A 17,511-nucleotide genomic window follows, 5' to 3' on the forward strand; every position below is an offset into this window, starting at 1 on the left:
GTATTTCTTTCCCCCATTCCTGTCAATTCTTCCCGTATGCTCTCCCTGAAACTCTGGTTTAATCAGTTTATCCAGGTCCCACATCCTTAAATTCCAACCGTTGTGCAGTTGCTTCAGTTTTAATCTTCAGTTCATAACCAACAGATTGTGGTCAGAGTCCACAACTGCCACTGAAAATGTCTTACCATTATATAATCTATCTGATACCTTCTTCTTCCTCTTTCATTTCTTACCCCCAAGTCCAAATTCACGTACTATATTTCCTTCTCTCCCTTTTCCTACTCTCGAATTCCACTCACCCATGACTATTAAATTTTCGTCTTCCTTCACTACCTGAATAATTTCTTCTATCTCATCATACATTTCACAATTTCTTCATCTGCAGAGCTAGTTGGCATTTAAACTTGTATTACTGTAGTAGGCATGGGCTTCATGTCTATCTTGGCCACAATAATGCGTTCACTATGCTGTTTGTAGTAGCTTAAGGGCACTCCTATTTTTTATGCATTATTAAACCTACTCCTGCATTACCCCTATTTGATATTGTATGTATAACCCTGTATTCATCTGACCAAAAGTCTTGTTCCTCCGGCCACCGAACTTCACTAATTTCCACTATATCTAACTTTAACCTATCCATTTCCCTTTCTAAATTTTCTAACCTACCTGCCCGATTAAGGGATCTGACATTCCACGCTCCGATACATAGAACGTCAGTTTTCTTTCGCCTGATAACGCCGTCCTCTTGAGTAGTCCCCACCAGGAGATCCGAATGGGGGACTGTTTTACCTCCGGAATATTTTACACGAGAGGACGCAGTCATCATTTAACCATACAGTAAAGCTGCATGCCCTCGGGGAAAATTACGGCTGTAGTTTCCTCTTGCTTTCAGCCGTTTGTAGTACCAGCACAGCAAGGCCGTTTTGGTTAGTGTTACAAGGCCAGATCAGTCAATCATCCAGGCTCTTGCCCCTGCAACTACTCCTTATCAGTCCACCTGATTTTCAACTTCCTTCTATAGCACCATATCTGAAACGATTCGATTCTATTCCGTTGTGGTTTTCTCACTATTCATAATTCACTACCATACACTGCTGTGCTACAAACGTGCATTCTCAGAATTTTTTCTCACAGTAGATTTCTCTTGACCACGAGTGCCATTTTTGCCAGTGCTACCCGTTTTTTTATGGTCTGCTTGCGCTGTCCATAATGCGTTATTTTGCTTCCAACATAGGAGCATCCATTAACTTCGCCTGCATCATGACCACAAATTTCGAAGTTCAGTTTCTCACTATTCTTATCTCTGCTGCTTCTCATTACTTTCGTATTTTTTCGGTTTGCTCTTAGTCTATGTGCTTTACTCATTAACTGTTCAATCAATTGAACAAATTCCGTAATTTTTCTTCACTTTCGCTGAAGATAGCAATTTTATCATCGAATCTTATCATTGCCACCCCTTCACCCTCAATTTTCATCCCACACTAGGAACTTTCTTTTATTTCCCCACAGATTCTGCGATGTATAGATTGAACAGTTGCCATTTTCAACACTAACGCTTGCTTTTTCGTGTTCCAATCCTGTTGTTCCTTCATAGATCTTGTACATAGAGCACACCAACCCTTTTTCCCTGTAGCCTACTACTAAGTTTCTCAGAATTTCGAACATGTTGCAGAAATTTACATTATCGCACGCTCTCTCAAGGAGTAAAAATCTTACAAATGTGTCCTCATTTTTCTTCAGTCTGCCATCTGCTATCAAGAGCAACGTCAGAAGCTCCTTTCTGGTGCCTTCACCTTTCCTAAAACCAAACTGATTGCCATGTAACAGATATTTAATTTTCTTTTTCTTCTTTTTTTCCCCTATTCAGCAGCTTGCATGCGTGAGATGCTATGTCCGACAACTTTCGCACTTAACTGCCCTTGCTATCTTCGGAATTTTGTGGATGATAGTGTTCCGAAAGACGGATGGTATATCGCCAGTCTTATAGATTCTACACACATACTTCTATAGTCGTCTGCTTACCATTTCCCCCAATCATTTTAAAAATTTCGATGAAATATCGCGTATCCCTTCCGCCTTACTTTTTCTAAAGCCTTGCAGGGTTCTTTTAAATTCTGATTCAAATATTGGATTCCCTTCGTCTTCTTTATCGACTCCAATTTCTTCTACTGTCAAATCATCAGACAACTGCTCCCCCTCGAAGAAGCCATCAGTGTACTCTCTCCTCCTTTCCGCTCTCTTCTCTGCCTTTAGCACTGGAACTGCAACTGCACTCTTAATGTAGTTGTGATTTCCCTACAAGGTGCAACCGTCCTTGCAATTATTATTTCCTTTTCGATTTCTTCACATTTTTCCTCCAGTAACTTCTTCTTCACTTCCTGTTTATTTTAGTCGTAAGTGATTTATATTGCTGCATTTGTCTTTCTCTAAGCATTTTTCTACTGCTTTGTTTCATCGATGAATTGAATTATTTCTTCTATTACCAAAGGTTTATTCAGAGTTTTTGTTGTCCAACATCCGTGATTGCCCTTTGTAGAGACGTCCATTCCTCTTCAGGAGAACTGCCCATTGGGTATTCTTTATGGCAACATCCGTATCCTTCGCGAACTTCAAATGCGTCTCATCATTTTTCAACACCGGTACCCCACTTCCTTCCACACATATTACCTGAACAGTGTTCTGAAGCTTCAGTCAACTCTTTATCTTTCCAAATTGATGAAGTTGGTCTACACCTTCTGCTAGGTATGTCTTGCAGTCCAGTGTCTAATTTCGAAATATTTGTCTGACCATGGTGTAATTCAGAGGGTACGTTCTCGTGTCTCCGTGTCTTTTCCAAGTTATCCACTCTTCTCGTGATTCCTAACCGCAATATTCTCTATACCCATTTAAAATTTATTGCATAACTCAATTGTTCTTTCTTCTTCGTCATTTCTATTCGAAACCCATATTTTCCCTTACCTGTTTAGTTGTCGGCATTGGTTTTCTGTCGAATCTAATGAGAACAATCCTGTCACTGAAGAGATACAACAAGCAAAGGATTACCGATATAAAAATAGTTCTTGATATAGTGTCTCCTTCTCCTCTGCCTCTTGCTATTTCATCATATTTGATCTCTTTGCTTTGGTTCACTCAAATAGACTGCGTTTCGAGCAGCGGTCAGTATATGGTAATCCTCAGACAACACTATGAAGCAAACGGCACAATAATTGGCTAACCTACCGCTAATCGGCATGATTACACGTGCCCGTTGGCTGACATAAATAAAAAATCCACGTTGAAGGAGACAGTTTGTAGCGTGTTGAAATCATTTCTGAATTAAAGGAACGTGAATTAGGGTATAGCGTACAGTCCGTTAAGTGATAATTGGAGGAAAAAACCACACTGTCAAATCACTTTGTGTGTTCCTCATCAGTGTTGTCATAACAGATTTGTTTTATGTGCTGTGGACTTTCACGTAACCAAGACATCAGAAACTGATGTGCAGACGTGATATGTAATAATGCAGTGGCTAATACTCGCAGTCCGGTAATGAGACGTAGGGAGAGGAAGCCACTTGAGGTAATTATACTAAGGCACTATTTGGGCCGGTGTATTTCAATTGACGTCAGCAGCACGCTAAGAACCAGTGGGAAGGGAAATACGAAAGCACCTGCCCCTGGCAGGGCGGCTGCCCGTGGCACAGCTCGGCCCTGCTCCACGCAGCACAGCATGGGGCAGCGACTGCCACTGCCATGACCAACGAGGTAGGGGGCTGCGAGGAACAGTACTGCAAGCTTAGCTGGTGCCGTAATTGAAGTACGCATCGTAGGGATGTTGGTTTGTCTTATTTCGAGGAAATAGCGAAACAAGGAAATTTGTTGATGTAGATTCTAATTCCACAAAAGCAACAAACTTATGATTTCGTTTCTTGAACTTCTCTTCTAAGACGTAGGGATAGTATATGACAATTTAGGATTTATTGTTAAATCAGAGGTCACCACCCTCAACTAGATGAATTCAGACAAAATCTATTTCTGCGTTACATTTCATTCGAAGTAATCCATTACCAATGAGGAAACCCTTGGGTGCGGGGTCGCAAGAACAATCTTTAGTACAGCTCACTAGAAAGTTTTGTGTTAACAATTACAACAGGTAAATATTAGTTGCTAAAGACTCACCATGTGCATCAGGAGGGCGACAGAAAATGCGTGTCCGGAAGGTGCAGAGATCAGCCTTCTATGAAATAAATCATTAACTTTTTCTATGAACACAAACTGTAAAATAACGCGCAACAGTAATCGCGAAGGTTTGCTCCATCAAAATAGAAGGTGAACTCCTTGGGAGCTACAACAGTGGAAATTTAAGCTAGATATCCACCCTTAAAGAATGGGTATAGAATCATACTGCTGTAACGTGGTGATGAGAACTGGTGGCATGTGATGGCATGCTACAAAATGTGAAATAATCTGTCGTGGAGTTTATCGTGGAATTGGATATCGCTTAAGGCGTAGCTGCAGATAGTGAGATAAAGACTGTGTGGATGATGTGGCCTATTCTACACCTTATTTTAGATCTATATGACGGAACTGTTATGATTGTATTTATATGTTTTGACCATGCCATTATGGACTTATCGCTTTAGGACATGGTGTAAAAAAGATCTGAGGATGGTCATTACGGACTGAAACCGGTCATCGTCTAAAGAATTGATATTGTGATCAAAGGCCGGAATAATAAACATTTGAGATAATATGTTTTATAGACGTGGAAAAGACAAACATCTAGATGCTGTATTTGACCAGTGATTCATGTGTTCTGTTACAGTGTGTATACAGTACGTCAGGTTGCTGCACAACTCAGTTGGTGGAAGCAGATGCCAAAAGCTTCTTCCGTGGACTTTGTAGCAACAGTATTTGCCCCATAACTATTGAATATTTCAGCTGAAAAATGGATAAAATCCCTAGGGTAGACGTAAACACACTTTGATACAACAGAATTTGGAAAAGCCCCAATTTGGTGGCTATAAGGATACCCCGAAAGGATGCGTCGCTTAGTATTTCGCCATAAATATTCTTCTAATTTTCACGCAATACTTTTTGCAGGCCCTCATCGGTCAAATGACGTAAGATTTCATTTATGAAAGAAGTTTCTTATCGATGCATCCTGGCATGTTAGTGCAGCTGTTCTGCATTCTCACTATTTATTTAAATTCTTACAGTGCGCCATCGGTTCTAGTAGGTTGGGGGCGAAGAGTCATGTTGCAACTGCGTTTGTCCACTGTGCAGGAGACAGTACAGTGTTGCGAAGAGCAGCCCGGCATCGGAGTCTGACCCTCACAGCCGGGGAAGCTGATTCAATCGGAAGGCAGCGGGCGGTCCTATCCTCTCATTCCCAGATCACTTCGTGATGAAACCGCGTGGGCTCCCACCGGAACCCACTGTCTGAAACATTCGCCAAGGTCGCCGAACAGCATCCACTTCAAACGAGAACGTCTTGTAAAACTGTGAAATTTATTGAGACGAAAATTTCCTCCGAGTGCTGGTAATATATTTGACTCATAACTACGCTTGAGTAACCTTCGAAATTCACTGGTCTGTAAAACGTAAGGATGAAATTGACTTTCACAAGATGTGTCACTTTCGCGTAACACAGATCGATGAAACATGGGCCATACGTAGAAAGAGCTGTTCTAATACAGTGCAGAAGGTAACTGAAAGTAGTACAGAGATGACACTTTTACTCAAAGACAGTAATTACACTCAAGTCAAAGGGATTCATCATGGTGCCCTGGACATTTCAAAGGCGGTATATTGTTCTTAATAGAGTGTATGATCACAACTGACTTCATTGCTTCCTCTGCGACGTGTTCCCATTGCTGAACTCAAGTTTGACGAGGGGTTCTCGTGGTTCGAAGTTCTATTCCTCGACCAGCGTAGTTGAAAACTATGGAATGGTCTTTGATTCATGTTGACGTGATGTAATACGTTTCCCCTGCTCATCCCACACGTGTTGGATGGGACTTAAGTCTGAGGAACGGACACGTTAGTCCATTTTGGAAATATTCTTTCGATCCCAGAGTTCACGTGCGCAGCCCATGCCGTCACACATTCCCTCCCATGAAATTTAAGTCAGAGCCGAATGCGTCCCTGACAAGACGCATGTGAGGAAGGAGCACAGTGTCAGAACAACAAAGACCGGTGAGTGTACCATGTTCAAAGATTTGGAAGTCAGAACGCCTATGCAACATTATGCTTCTCTACGCCACAATACCGAAACGATCATATCCCGAAAATTGTTCCTGAGTGCATTGCGTGCCTCTCCTCGCCATATGAGTGTATTCCATACCTCCAGAAGTACTGCACAACATGGTCGATCAGGGGGCACAATGTTGCATCGGTGTACTGAAGTCCAAATCTTTGAACGTGGTACACTCACAGTCAACGATACTATGACACTGTATTCTTTTCAGTGGAGCTTTGGACCTGAATTAACTCTTTTCCCCTATCACATCGAACTGCGCGTAAGGAGGAGCTTTTGCATCTCAAGGATATCCAGAGAATGGAGTGGTCTGCTTGCTCCCCGAATGAAATTCCATTGAATACTTGTGGGATGCCTTACGGAGGCGTACTGCACCGACGACCATCCAACAGTTGTCAACGGTTAAGGCAGAGGAATGGAATGCCCTACCACCTTCCCCTTTAAAAAAAACGGACCATATGGTTTCTTGTTGTGTTACTGAGATTTTATTGAATTTCTTTGTCACTTACGATACACATCAGTAGAGATAATTTCAGACTCGACCAATCGTGGTATGGAAAGTGTACTTCTACATAACAGAAATTCATTGACTCATGACGTGTTGCCCATTCAGTACATCATCAGGGACGTAAGAAAACCTTCAACCTTAAAGTCTGGACAATATGCAGACATCTGAAATTAGTTAGCTTGCTATTTGGTCAACAGTCCTGCTACATAAAAATTCCCTGTCTCATTTGTGACTCGGACAGGATAGTCAGAGACAAGCATTTAAGAATAACTAATTGGCTCGAAAGATAAATCCTCCAACCCGGTTAACAGATTACAATAAAGAAACCAGTTGTTCAACCAAGCAAGATGCTGTTACCCCCTGTACAAATCAAACATGGATTAACGAAGCATTCCGAAATATGGTGACTACTTCTTGTATTTTATAACAAGATTTACAGAAGTGTGTTTTGCAAAACATAAAGCCTTGGGAGAGCCAGTCCTGACAAAACTCTATCAGCTGGTGAGCAAGATGTATGAGACAGGTGAAATACCCTCAGACTTCAAGAAGAATATAATAATTCCAATCCCAAAGAAAGCAGGTGCTGACAGATGTGAAAATTACCGAACTGTCAGTTTAATAATTCACAGCTGCAAAATACTAACGCGAATTCTTTACAGACGAATGGAAAAACTGGTAGATGCGGACCTCGGGGAGGATCAGTTTAGATTCCGTAGAAATGTTGGAACACGTGAGGCAATACTGACCTTACGACTTATCTTAGAAGAAAGATTAAGAGAAGGCAAACCTACGTTTCTAGCATTTGTAGACTTAGAGAAAGCTTTTGACAATGTTGACTGGAATACTCACTTACGAATTCTGAAGGTGGCAGGGGTAAAATACAGGGAGCGAAAGGCTATTTACAATTTGTACAGAAACCAGATGGCAGTTATTAGAGTCTAGGGACATGAAAGGGAAGCAGTGGTTGGGAAAGGAGTGAGACAGGGTTGTAGCCTCTCCCCGATGTTATTCAATCTGTATATTGAGCAAGTAGTAAAGGAAACAAAAGAAAAATTTGGAGTAGGTATTAAAATTCATGGAGAAGAAGTAAAAACTTTGAGGTTTGCCGATGACATTGTAATTCTGTCAGAGACAGCAAAGGACTTGGAAGAGCAGTTGAACGGAATGGACAGTGGCTTGAAAGGAGGATATAAGAGGAACATCAACAAAAGCAAAACGAGGATAATGGAATGTAGTCAAATTAAATCGGGTGATGCTGAGGGAATTAGATTAGGAAATGAGACACTTCAAGTAGTAAAGGAGTTTTGCTATTTAGGAAGTAAAATAACTGATGATGGTCGAAGTAGAGAGGATATAAAATGTAGACTGGCAATGGCAAGGAAAGCGTTTCTGAAGAAGAGAAATTTGTTAACATCGAATACAGATTTATGTATCAGGAAGTCGTTTCTGAAAGTATTTGTTTGGAGTGTAGCCATGTATGGAAGTGAAACATGGACGATAACTAATTTGGACAAGAAGAGAATAGAAGCTTTCGAAATGTGGTGCTACAGAAGAATGTTGAAGATTAGATGGGTAGATCACGTAACTAATGAGGAGGTATTGAATAGGATTGGGGAGAAGAGACGTTTGTGGCACAACTTGACTAGAAGAAGAGATCGGTTGGTAGGACATGTTTTGAGCCATCAAGAGGTCACAAATTTAGCATTGGAGGGCAGCGTGGAGGGTAAAAATCGTAGAGGGAGACCAAGAGATGAATACACTAAGCAGATTCAGAAGGATGTAGGTTGCAGTAGGTACTGGGAGATGAAGCAGCTTGCACAGAATAGAGTAGCATGGAGAGCTGCATCAAACCAGTCTCAGGACTGAAGACCACAACAACAAAGCATTGATTATTGTAGGGCCACAGATCATATATTTCATGAAATACAACATGTTACAAAGAACAATGAATCCATAAAATAAAAAAATACATGTATTTAGTTCAAAGAAATAGTGATCAGGTTTTTGGGAAGCAGCACACTTGCACGTACAAAACCATGACCGGCCGCTGTGGCTGATAGGTTCTAGGCGCTTCAGTCCGGAGCCGCGGTACTGCTACCGTCGCAGGTTAGAATCCTGCCTCGGGCATGGATGTGTGATGTCCTTACGTTAGTTACGTCTAAGTAGTTCTAAGTATAGGGGACTGATGACCTAACATGTTAAGTCCCATAGTTCTTAGAGCCATTTGAACAAAACCATGGTAGATTTTCATTAAATTATGATGTAACAAGAAAATGAAGATTCATTTTCTATATCACATATTGATTATTTTCCCCGTGAACCTTGCCAATGTTAGTAAAGAACAAGAAGAATGGTTCCACGAGAACATTAAGGAGATGGAAAACAGATTCCAGGGAACGTGGAATACAAACATCGTGTGTGACTATTGTTTTATGCTCAAGAGATATGGCGCTGGTGAAGGGAAACAGTTTAGGAAGAAAATGTTCAAATGTGTGTAAATCTTATGGGACTTAACAGTCCCTAAGCTTATACATTACTTGACCTAAATCATCCTAAGGACAAACACACACCCATGCCCGAGGGAGGACTCGAACCTCCGCCGGGACCAGCCACACAGTCCATGACTACAGCGCCTGAGACCGCTGGGCTAATCCCGCGCTGCCGTTAAGAATGTGAAGTTGCGCCAATTTGCACAATGTACTTGATACAATGAAATCAGTGAAATTGTACATATATCATACATTCGTAATATTTATTACCATTTTTAAGTGAACATTTACCACCGTCTACTTTAATGCTGTGGCGCATATACTTTCGCCATTGAGAGCCCATAAGTTCCTTTCTTCTAATGTCGTGTGTAGTGATTCCTTACATCATTAAAAAATAAATCATTTATTTGAACACATCTTAAAAAATTCGCTGTTAGAAGAAAAAAATTGAGCTAAAAGTTGAGACACAATTTGTGCAAAAGTCTGACGTAATACAAAAAACCAAAACCAATTTGGAGAAAAGTAAAAGTACATTCAATAACCCCTTACGGTCATACAATATCGCTTCAAAGGTTTTGAAACGCAGCAACTGTTATTGCTGCAGTTGATGTTTACGTTGATGAGTATTGTAGTTGTTGTTGTTGTGGTCTTCAGTCCTGAGACTGGTTTGATCCAGCTCTCCATGCTACTCTATCCTGTGCAAGCTTCTTCATCTCCCAGTACCTACTGCAACCCACATCCTTCTGAATCTGCTTAGTGTATTCATCTCTTGGTCTCCCTCTACGATTTTTACCCTCCACACTGCCCTCCAATGCTAAATTTGTGATCCCTTGATGCCTCAAAACATGTCCTACCAACCGATCCCTTCTTCTAGTCAAGTTGTGCCACAAACTTCTCTTCTCCTCAATCCTATTCAATACCTCATTAGTTACGTGATCTATCCACATTATCTTCAGCATTCTTCTGTAGCATTCTAGTTAACGAAATGAAAAATTAAATCCCGATCGTTAATGAAAAACTATACTTTCGATGAATGTTTGTGATCAACTGTGCAGTAAAAATGGATTTTGGTGGCGTGCGTTTCTGAATTCATATCTATGCTCACATTACGTACATTGAGTATTGTTTAGTTGTAGTTTCTTTATTCGGAATCCACAGTTTCAATGAGGAAACTATTCATAAATAGGTGTGAACATTAGTCAGTAAGTATTTGTTGGGTTTCAAACAAAACATTTTATTTTCATCAACATCAATAATTCTATAAGGTGTGTCAAGTTATTTTACTTATTTTCATATATTATTATCTGAGCTGTCTATTGACTTAAAGCGTTTGTGACGGTGCAAAACAAAACCCTTCTGATAATATCAAGCGAAGCAGTCAAAATAGGTCGTGCACTGCCCACACCGATAGCGACCTACAAAACCGACAGTGTTCCAATAATAGCAACATACTTCCTTAATCAGCGAAATTCTTACATATTTTTTCCTACGTAGTTACATGCAGTAAGGAACTGAAGAGTCGCTGCTTTTTAGGGTCTACATCTACATTTATACTCCGCAAGCCACCCAACGGTGCGTAGCGGAGGGCACTTTACGTGCCACTGTCATTACCTCTCTTTCCTGTTCCAGTCGCGTATGGTTCGCGGGAAGAACGACTGTCTGAAAGCCTCCGTGCGCGCTCGAATTTCTCTAATTTTACGTTCGTGATCTCCTCGGGAGGTATAAGTAGGGGGAAGCAATATATTCGATACCTCATCCAGAAACGCACCCTCTCGAAACCTGGCGAGCAAGCTACACCGCAATGCAGAGCGCCCCTCTTGCGGAGTCTGCCACTTGAGTTTGTTAAACATCTCCGTGACGCTATCGCGGTTACCAAATAACCCTGTGATGAAACGCGCCGCTCTTCTTTGGATCTTCTCTGTCTTCTCCGTCAATCCGATCTGGTACGGATCCCACACTGATGATCAATACTCAAGTATAGGTCGAACGAGTGTTTTGTAAGCCACCTCCTTTGTTGATGGACTACATTTTCTAAGGACTCTCCCAATGAATCTCAACCTGGTACCCGCCTTACCAACAATTAATTTTATAAGATCATTCCACTTCAAATCTTTCCGCACGCATACTCTCAGATATTTTTCAGAAGTAACTGTTACCAGTGTTTGTTCCGCTATTATATATTCATACAGTAAAGGATCCTTCTTTCTATGTATTCGCAATAAATTACATTTGTCTATGTTAAGGGTCAGTTGCCACTCCCAGCACAAAGTGTCTATCCGCTGCAGATCTTCCTGCATTTCGGTACAATTTTCTGATGCTGCAACTTCTCTGTATACTACAGCATCATCCGCGAAAAGGCGCATGGAACTTCCGACACTGTCTACTAGGTCATTTATATATATTGTGAAAAGCAATGGTCCCATAACACTCCCCTGTGGCACACCAGAGGTTACTTTAACGTCTGTAGACGTCTCTCCATTGATAACAACATGCTGTGTTCTGTTTGCTAAAAACTCTTCAATCCAGCCACACAGCTGGTCTGATATTCCGTAGGCTCTTACTTTGTTTATCAGGCGACAGTGCGGAACTGTATCGAACGCCCTCCGGAAGTCAAGAAAAATAGCATCTACTTGGGAGCCTGTATCTAATATTTTCTGGGTCTCATGAACAAATAAAGCGAGTTGGGTCTCACACGATCGCTGTTTCCGGAATCCATGTTGATTCGTACAGAGTAGATTCTGGGTTTCCAAAAACGACATGATACTCGAGCAAAAAACATGTTCTAAAATTCTACAACAGATCGACGTCAGAGATACACGTCTATAGTTTTGCGCATCTGCTCGACGACCCTTCTTGAAGAGTGGGACTACCTGTGCTCTTTTCCAATCATTTGGAACCTTCCGTTCCCCTAGAGACACGGCTGTTGGAAGGGGGGTAAGCTCTTTCGCGTACTCTGTGTAGAATCGAATTGGTATCCCGTCAGGTCCAGTGGACTTTCCTCTGTTGAGTGATTCCAGTTGCTTTTCTATTCCTTGGACACTTATTTCGATGTCAGAAATTTTTTTGGTTGTGCGAGGATTTAAAGAAGGAACTGCAATGCGGTCTTCCTCTGTGAAACAGCTTTGGAAAAAGGTGTTTAGTATTTCAGCTTTACGCGTGTCATCCTCTGTTTCAATGCCATCATCATCCCGGAGTGTCTGGATATGCTGTTTCGAGCCACTTACTGATTTAACGTAAGACCAGAACTTCCAAGGATTTTCTGTCAAGTCGGTACATAGAACTTTACTTTCGAGTTCACTGAACGCTTCACGCATAGCCCTCCTTACGCTAACTTTGACATCGGTTAGGTTCTGTTTGTCTGAGAGGTTTTGGCTGCGTTTAAACTTGGAGTGAAGCTCTCTTTGCTTTCGCAGTAGTTTCCTTACTTTGTTGTTGTACCTCTGTGGGTTTTTCCCGTCCCTCACAGTTTTACTCGGCACGCATCTGTCTAAAACGAATTTTACGATTGCCTTGAGCTTTTTCCATAAACACTCAACATTGTCAGTGTCGGAACAGAAATTTTCGTTTTGATCTGTTAGTTAGTCTGAAATCTGCCTTCTATTACTCTTGCTAAACAGATAAACCTTCCTCCCTTTTATTATATTCCAATTAAGTTCCATATTCAGGGATGCTGCAACGGCCTTACCATCACTGATTCCCTGTTCTGCACATACAGAGTCAAAAAGTTCGGGCCAGTTTGTTATCAGAAGGTCCAAGATGTTATCTCCACCAGTCGGTTGTCTGTTTAATTGCTTGAGGTAATTTTCGGATAGTGCACTCAGTATAATGTCACTCGATGCTCCGTCCCTACCATCCGTCCTAAACATCTGAGTGTCCCAGTCTATATCTGGTAAACTGAAATCTCCACCTAAGACTATAACATGCTGAGAAAAATTATGTGAAATCTATTGCAAATTTTCTCTCAGTTGTTCTGCCACTAATGCTGCTGAGTCGGGAGGTCGGTAAAAGGAGCCAATTATTAACCTAGCTCGGTTGTTGAGTGTAACCTCCACCCATAATAATTCACAGGAACTATCCACTTCTACTTCACTACAGGATAAACTACTGCTAACAGCGACGAACACTCCACCATCGGTTGCATGCAATCTATCCTTTCTAAACACCGTCTGTACCTTTGTAAAAATTTCGGCAGAATTTATCTCTGGCTTTAGCCAGCTTCTGTACCTGTAACGATTTCAGCGCTTGAAGTTCCGGTCCTTTACCAAAGCAGCTTCGACAGTTTACAATTACAATTCCGATTGCTGCTTGGTTCCCGCATGTCCTGACTGCCCCGCACTCGTCGAGGCTGTTGCCCTTTCTGTACTTGCCCAAGGCCATCTAACCTAAAAAACCGCCCAGCCCACGCCACACAACCCCTGCTACTCGTGTAGCCGCTTGTTGCGTGTAGTGGACTCCTGACCTATCCAGCGGAACCCGAAACCCCACCACCTAATGGTGCACGTCGAGGAATCTGAAGCCCACACGGTCACAGAACCGTCTCAGCCTATGATTCATACCCTCCACTCGGCTCTGTACCAAAGGTTCGCAGTCAGTCCTGTGGACGATGATGCAGATGGTGAGCTCTGCTTTCATCCTGCTAGCGAGACTGGCAGTCTTCACCAAATCAGATAGCCGCCGGAAGCCAGAGAGGATTTCCTCCGAATCATAGCGACACACATCATTGGTGCCGACATGAGCGACCACCTGCAGATGGGTGCACCCTGTACCTTTCATGGCATCCGGAAGGACCCTTTCCACATCTGGAATGATTTTCCCCCGGTATGCACACGGAGTGCACATTGCTTTTCTTCCCCTCTCTTGCTGCCATATCCCTAAGGCGACCCATTATGCGCCTGACGTTGGAGCTCCCTACTACTAGTAAGCCCACCATCTGCGACCGCCCGGATCTTTCAGACTGAGGGGCAACCTCTGGAACAGGACAAGCAGCCATATCAGGCCAAAGATCAGTATCAGCCTGAGACAGAGCCTGAAACCGGTTCGTCAGACAAACTGGAGAGGCCTTCCGTTCAGCCCTCCGAAATGTTTTTCGCCCCCTGCCACACTTTGAGACGACCTCCCACTCTACCACGCGTGAGGGATCAGCCTCAATGTGGGCAGTATATGGGCAGTCACAGTCGTAGTCCGATCGGGGGATGCGTGGGACGAGCTGGCCGTCCCCGACAAACCCCCATCCGGACCCCCACAGTGATGCCCATTGGCAACAGCCTCAAGATGTGTGACCGAAGTAAACACTGCCTGAAGCTGGGAGCGAAGAGATGCTAACTCAGCTTGCATCCGAACACAGCAGTTGCAGTCCCTATCCATGCTAAAGACTGTTGTGCAAAGAACGTCTGAATTGATCTGCAGACATCGCAAACAAATCGACACCAAATTTAAACGGTTATTAAAATACACTCCAGGAAATGGAAAAAAGAACACATTGACACCGGTGTGTCAGACCCACCATACTTGCTCCGGACACTGCGAGAGGGCTGTACAAGCAATGATCACACGCACGGCACAGCGGACACACCAGGAACCGCAGTGATGTCTGTCGAATGGCGCTAGCTGCGCAGCATTTGTGCACCGCCGCCGTCAGTGTCAGCCAGTTTGCCGTGGCATACGGAGCTCCATCGCAATCTTTAACACTGGTCGCATGCCGCGACAGCGTGGACGTGAACCGTATGTGCAGTTGACGGACTTTGAGCGAGGGCGTATAGTGGGCATGCGGGAGGCCGGGTGGACGTACCGCCGAATTGCTCAACACGTGGGGCGTGAGGTCCCCACAGTACATCGATGTTGTCGCCAGTGGTCGGCGGAAGGTGCACGTGCCCGTCGACCTGGGACCGGACCGCAGCGACGCACGGATGCACGCCAAGACCGTAGGATCCTACGCAGTGCCGTAGGGGACCGCACCGCCACTCCCCAGCAAATTAGGGACACTGTTGCTCTTGGGGTATCGGCGAGGACCATTCGCAACCGTCTCCACGAAGATGGGCTGCGGTCCCGCACACCGTTAGGCCGTCTTCCGCTCACGCCCCAACATCCTGCAGCCCGCCTCCAGTGGTGTCGCAACAGGCGTGAATGGAGGGACGAATGGAGACGTGTCGTCTTCAGCGATGAGCGTCGCTTCTGCCTTGGTGCCAATGATGGTCGTATGCGTGTTAGGCGCCGTGCAGGTGAGCGCCACAATCAGGACTGCCTACGACCGAGGCACACAAGGCCAATACCCGGCATCATGGTGTGGGGAGCGATCTCCTACACTGGCCGTACACCTCTAGTGATCGTCGAGGGGACACTGAATAGCGCACGGTACATCCAAACCGTCATAGAACTCATCGTTCTACCATTCCTTGACCGGTAAGGGAAGATGCTGTTCCAACAGGAAAATGCACGTCCGCATGTATCCCGTGCCACCCAACGTGCTCTAGAAGGTGTAAGTCAACTACCCTGGCCAGCAATATCTCCGGATCTGTCCCCCATTGAGCATGTTTGGGACTGGATGAAGCGTCGTCTCACTCGATCTGCACGTCCAGCACGAACGCTGGTCCAACTGAGGCGCCAGGTGGAAATGGCATGGCAAGCCGTTCCACAGGACTACATCCAGCATCTCTACGATCGTCTCCATGGGAGAATAGCAGCCTGCATTGCTGCGAAAGGTGGATATACACTGTACTAGTGCCGACATTGTGCATGCTCTGTTGCCTGTGTCTATGTGCCTGTGGTTCTGTCAGTGTGATCATGTGATGTATCTGACCCCAGGAATGTGTCAATAAAGTTTCCCCTTCCTGGGACAATGAATTCACGGTGTTCTTATTTCAATTTCCAGGAGTGTACAAGATTGCCTAGTAAATGCAGTAATGCTGCTACTTGCGTATTGCTGACACATTGCTCGGCGGCGAAAGGAGACTATGCAATTTTACAGTATTCAGGTACTAAAACGCGATGCTACGACACTCAAATACTATAATACGCCCGAAATTTATGAATTAAACAATGCAGGTACCAAAAACACGCAAAGAAATTAAGAATTAAACTATGTAACAAATGAGTGAGCTCGGAGTATACGACTTGCTGCTGCAGCTTCTTATCCAACGGCGGCAGGGAGCACACTCATGCTTATCTTACTGTATAGCAAAGAACAGTAATGACTGATAGAGGGAGTCCAAAAATTCGACATCTCCAATCTCACGCAACGTTTAGAACCATGCACTCTTATTGACGGTCTTCAAATTAAAGATATGCTTACAGTTTTAGTGGGTGGTTACTATAAGGTGTAAGCTGTTTATAGCAAATTCTCAAAAAATGGTTCAAGTGGCTCTGAGCACTATGGGACTTAACATCTGAGGTCATCAGTCCCCTAGAACTACTTAAACGTAACTAACCTAAGGACACCACACACATTAATGCCCGAGGCAAGATTCGAACCTGCGACCGTAGCGATCGCGCGGTTCCAGACTGAAGCGCCTAGAACCGCTCTGCTACTCCGGCCGGCCAGCAAATTCTCTTTCCGGCCGTTGCTTTCTCTATCAGTTGTACAATTTTCACACTAAAAGCTGGAGACTTGAGGTATGTAAATGAAAGTGAAAGCAGATAACTGAATCATGTGAAGTTTAGGAGGAAATAGACCCAGAAAATTGTCTCATTAGTGTCGCACTGTATGTTTCCCTCATTCCACTTCGTGTATGTAGGTCGTTCTTCCTTTCTTTTTGTGTTGCAAGGAATCAACTCTATACGCTCTTGCTTCACAGCACGAAGCAAAATCAAAAAAGAATCCGACTCTACAACCACACTAGGGGAACGGAAGGTATCGAACTACCAACTGTTCAGAATTTGGTAAGGCATCTGTAGTTGATTACAGTTTTGAATCTATACATCTGCTTCAAATACAAAGTAGATACTCGTTGTTTAGACAACTTCTGAGTTGTTCTCATCTTTTAGCCATGCATAAAACGAAAAAAAATGCTAGGCATTACTGAAATTTGTGAACAGACTCTCAGTGAGATATACAAACACGTTGATAGTTAATTATTGAAAGGGATGATTCTAAACACGCCAGGCAATTAATTTTCAGTATCATGCACTGAAGAGCCAGAGAAACTTGTACTTCTGCCTAATATCTTGTAGGGCTCCCGCGATCATTCAGAAGTGCTTCAACACGACGTGGTATGGATTCGACTAATGTCTGAAGTAGAGTTCGAGGGAAGTGACAGTATGCATTCTGCAGGTCTGTCCATA

The sequence above is a fragment of the Schistocerca gregaria genome, chromosome 2, assembly GCF_023897955.1.
Source record: "Schistocerca gregaria isolate iqSchGreg1 chromosome 2, iqSchGreg1.2, whole genome shotgun sequence".
NCBI lineage: Eukaryota > Metazoa > Arthropoda > Insecta > Orthoptera > Acrididae > Schistocerca > Schistocerca gregaria.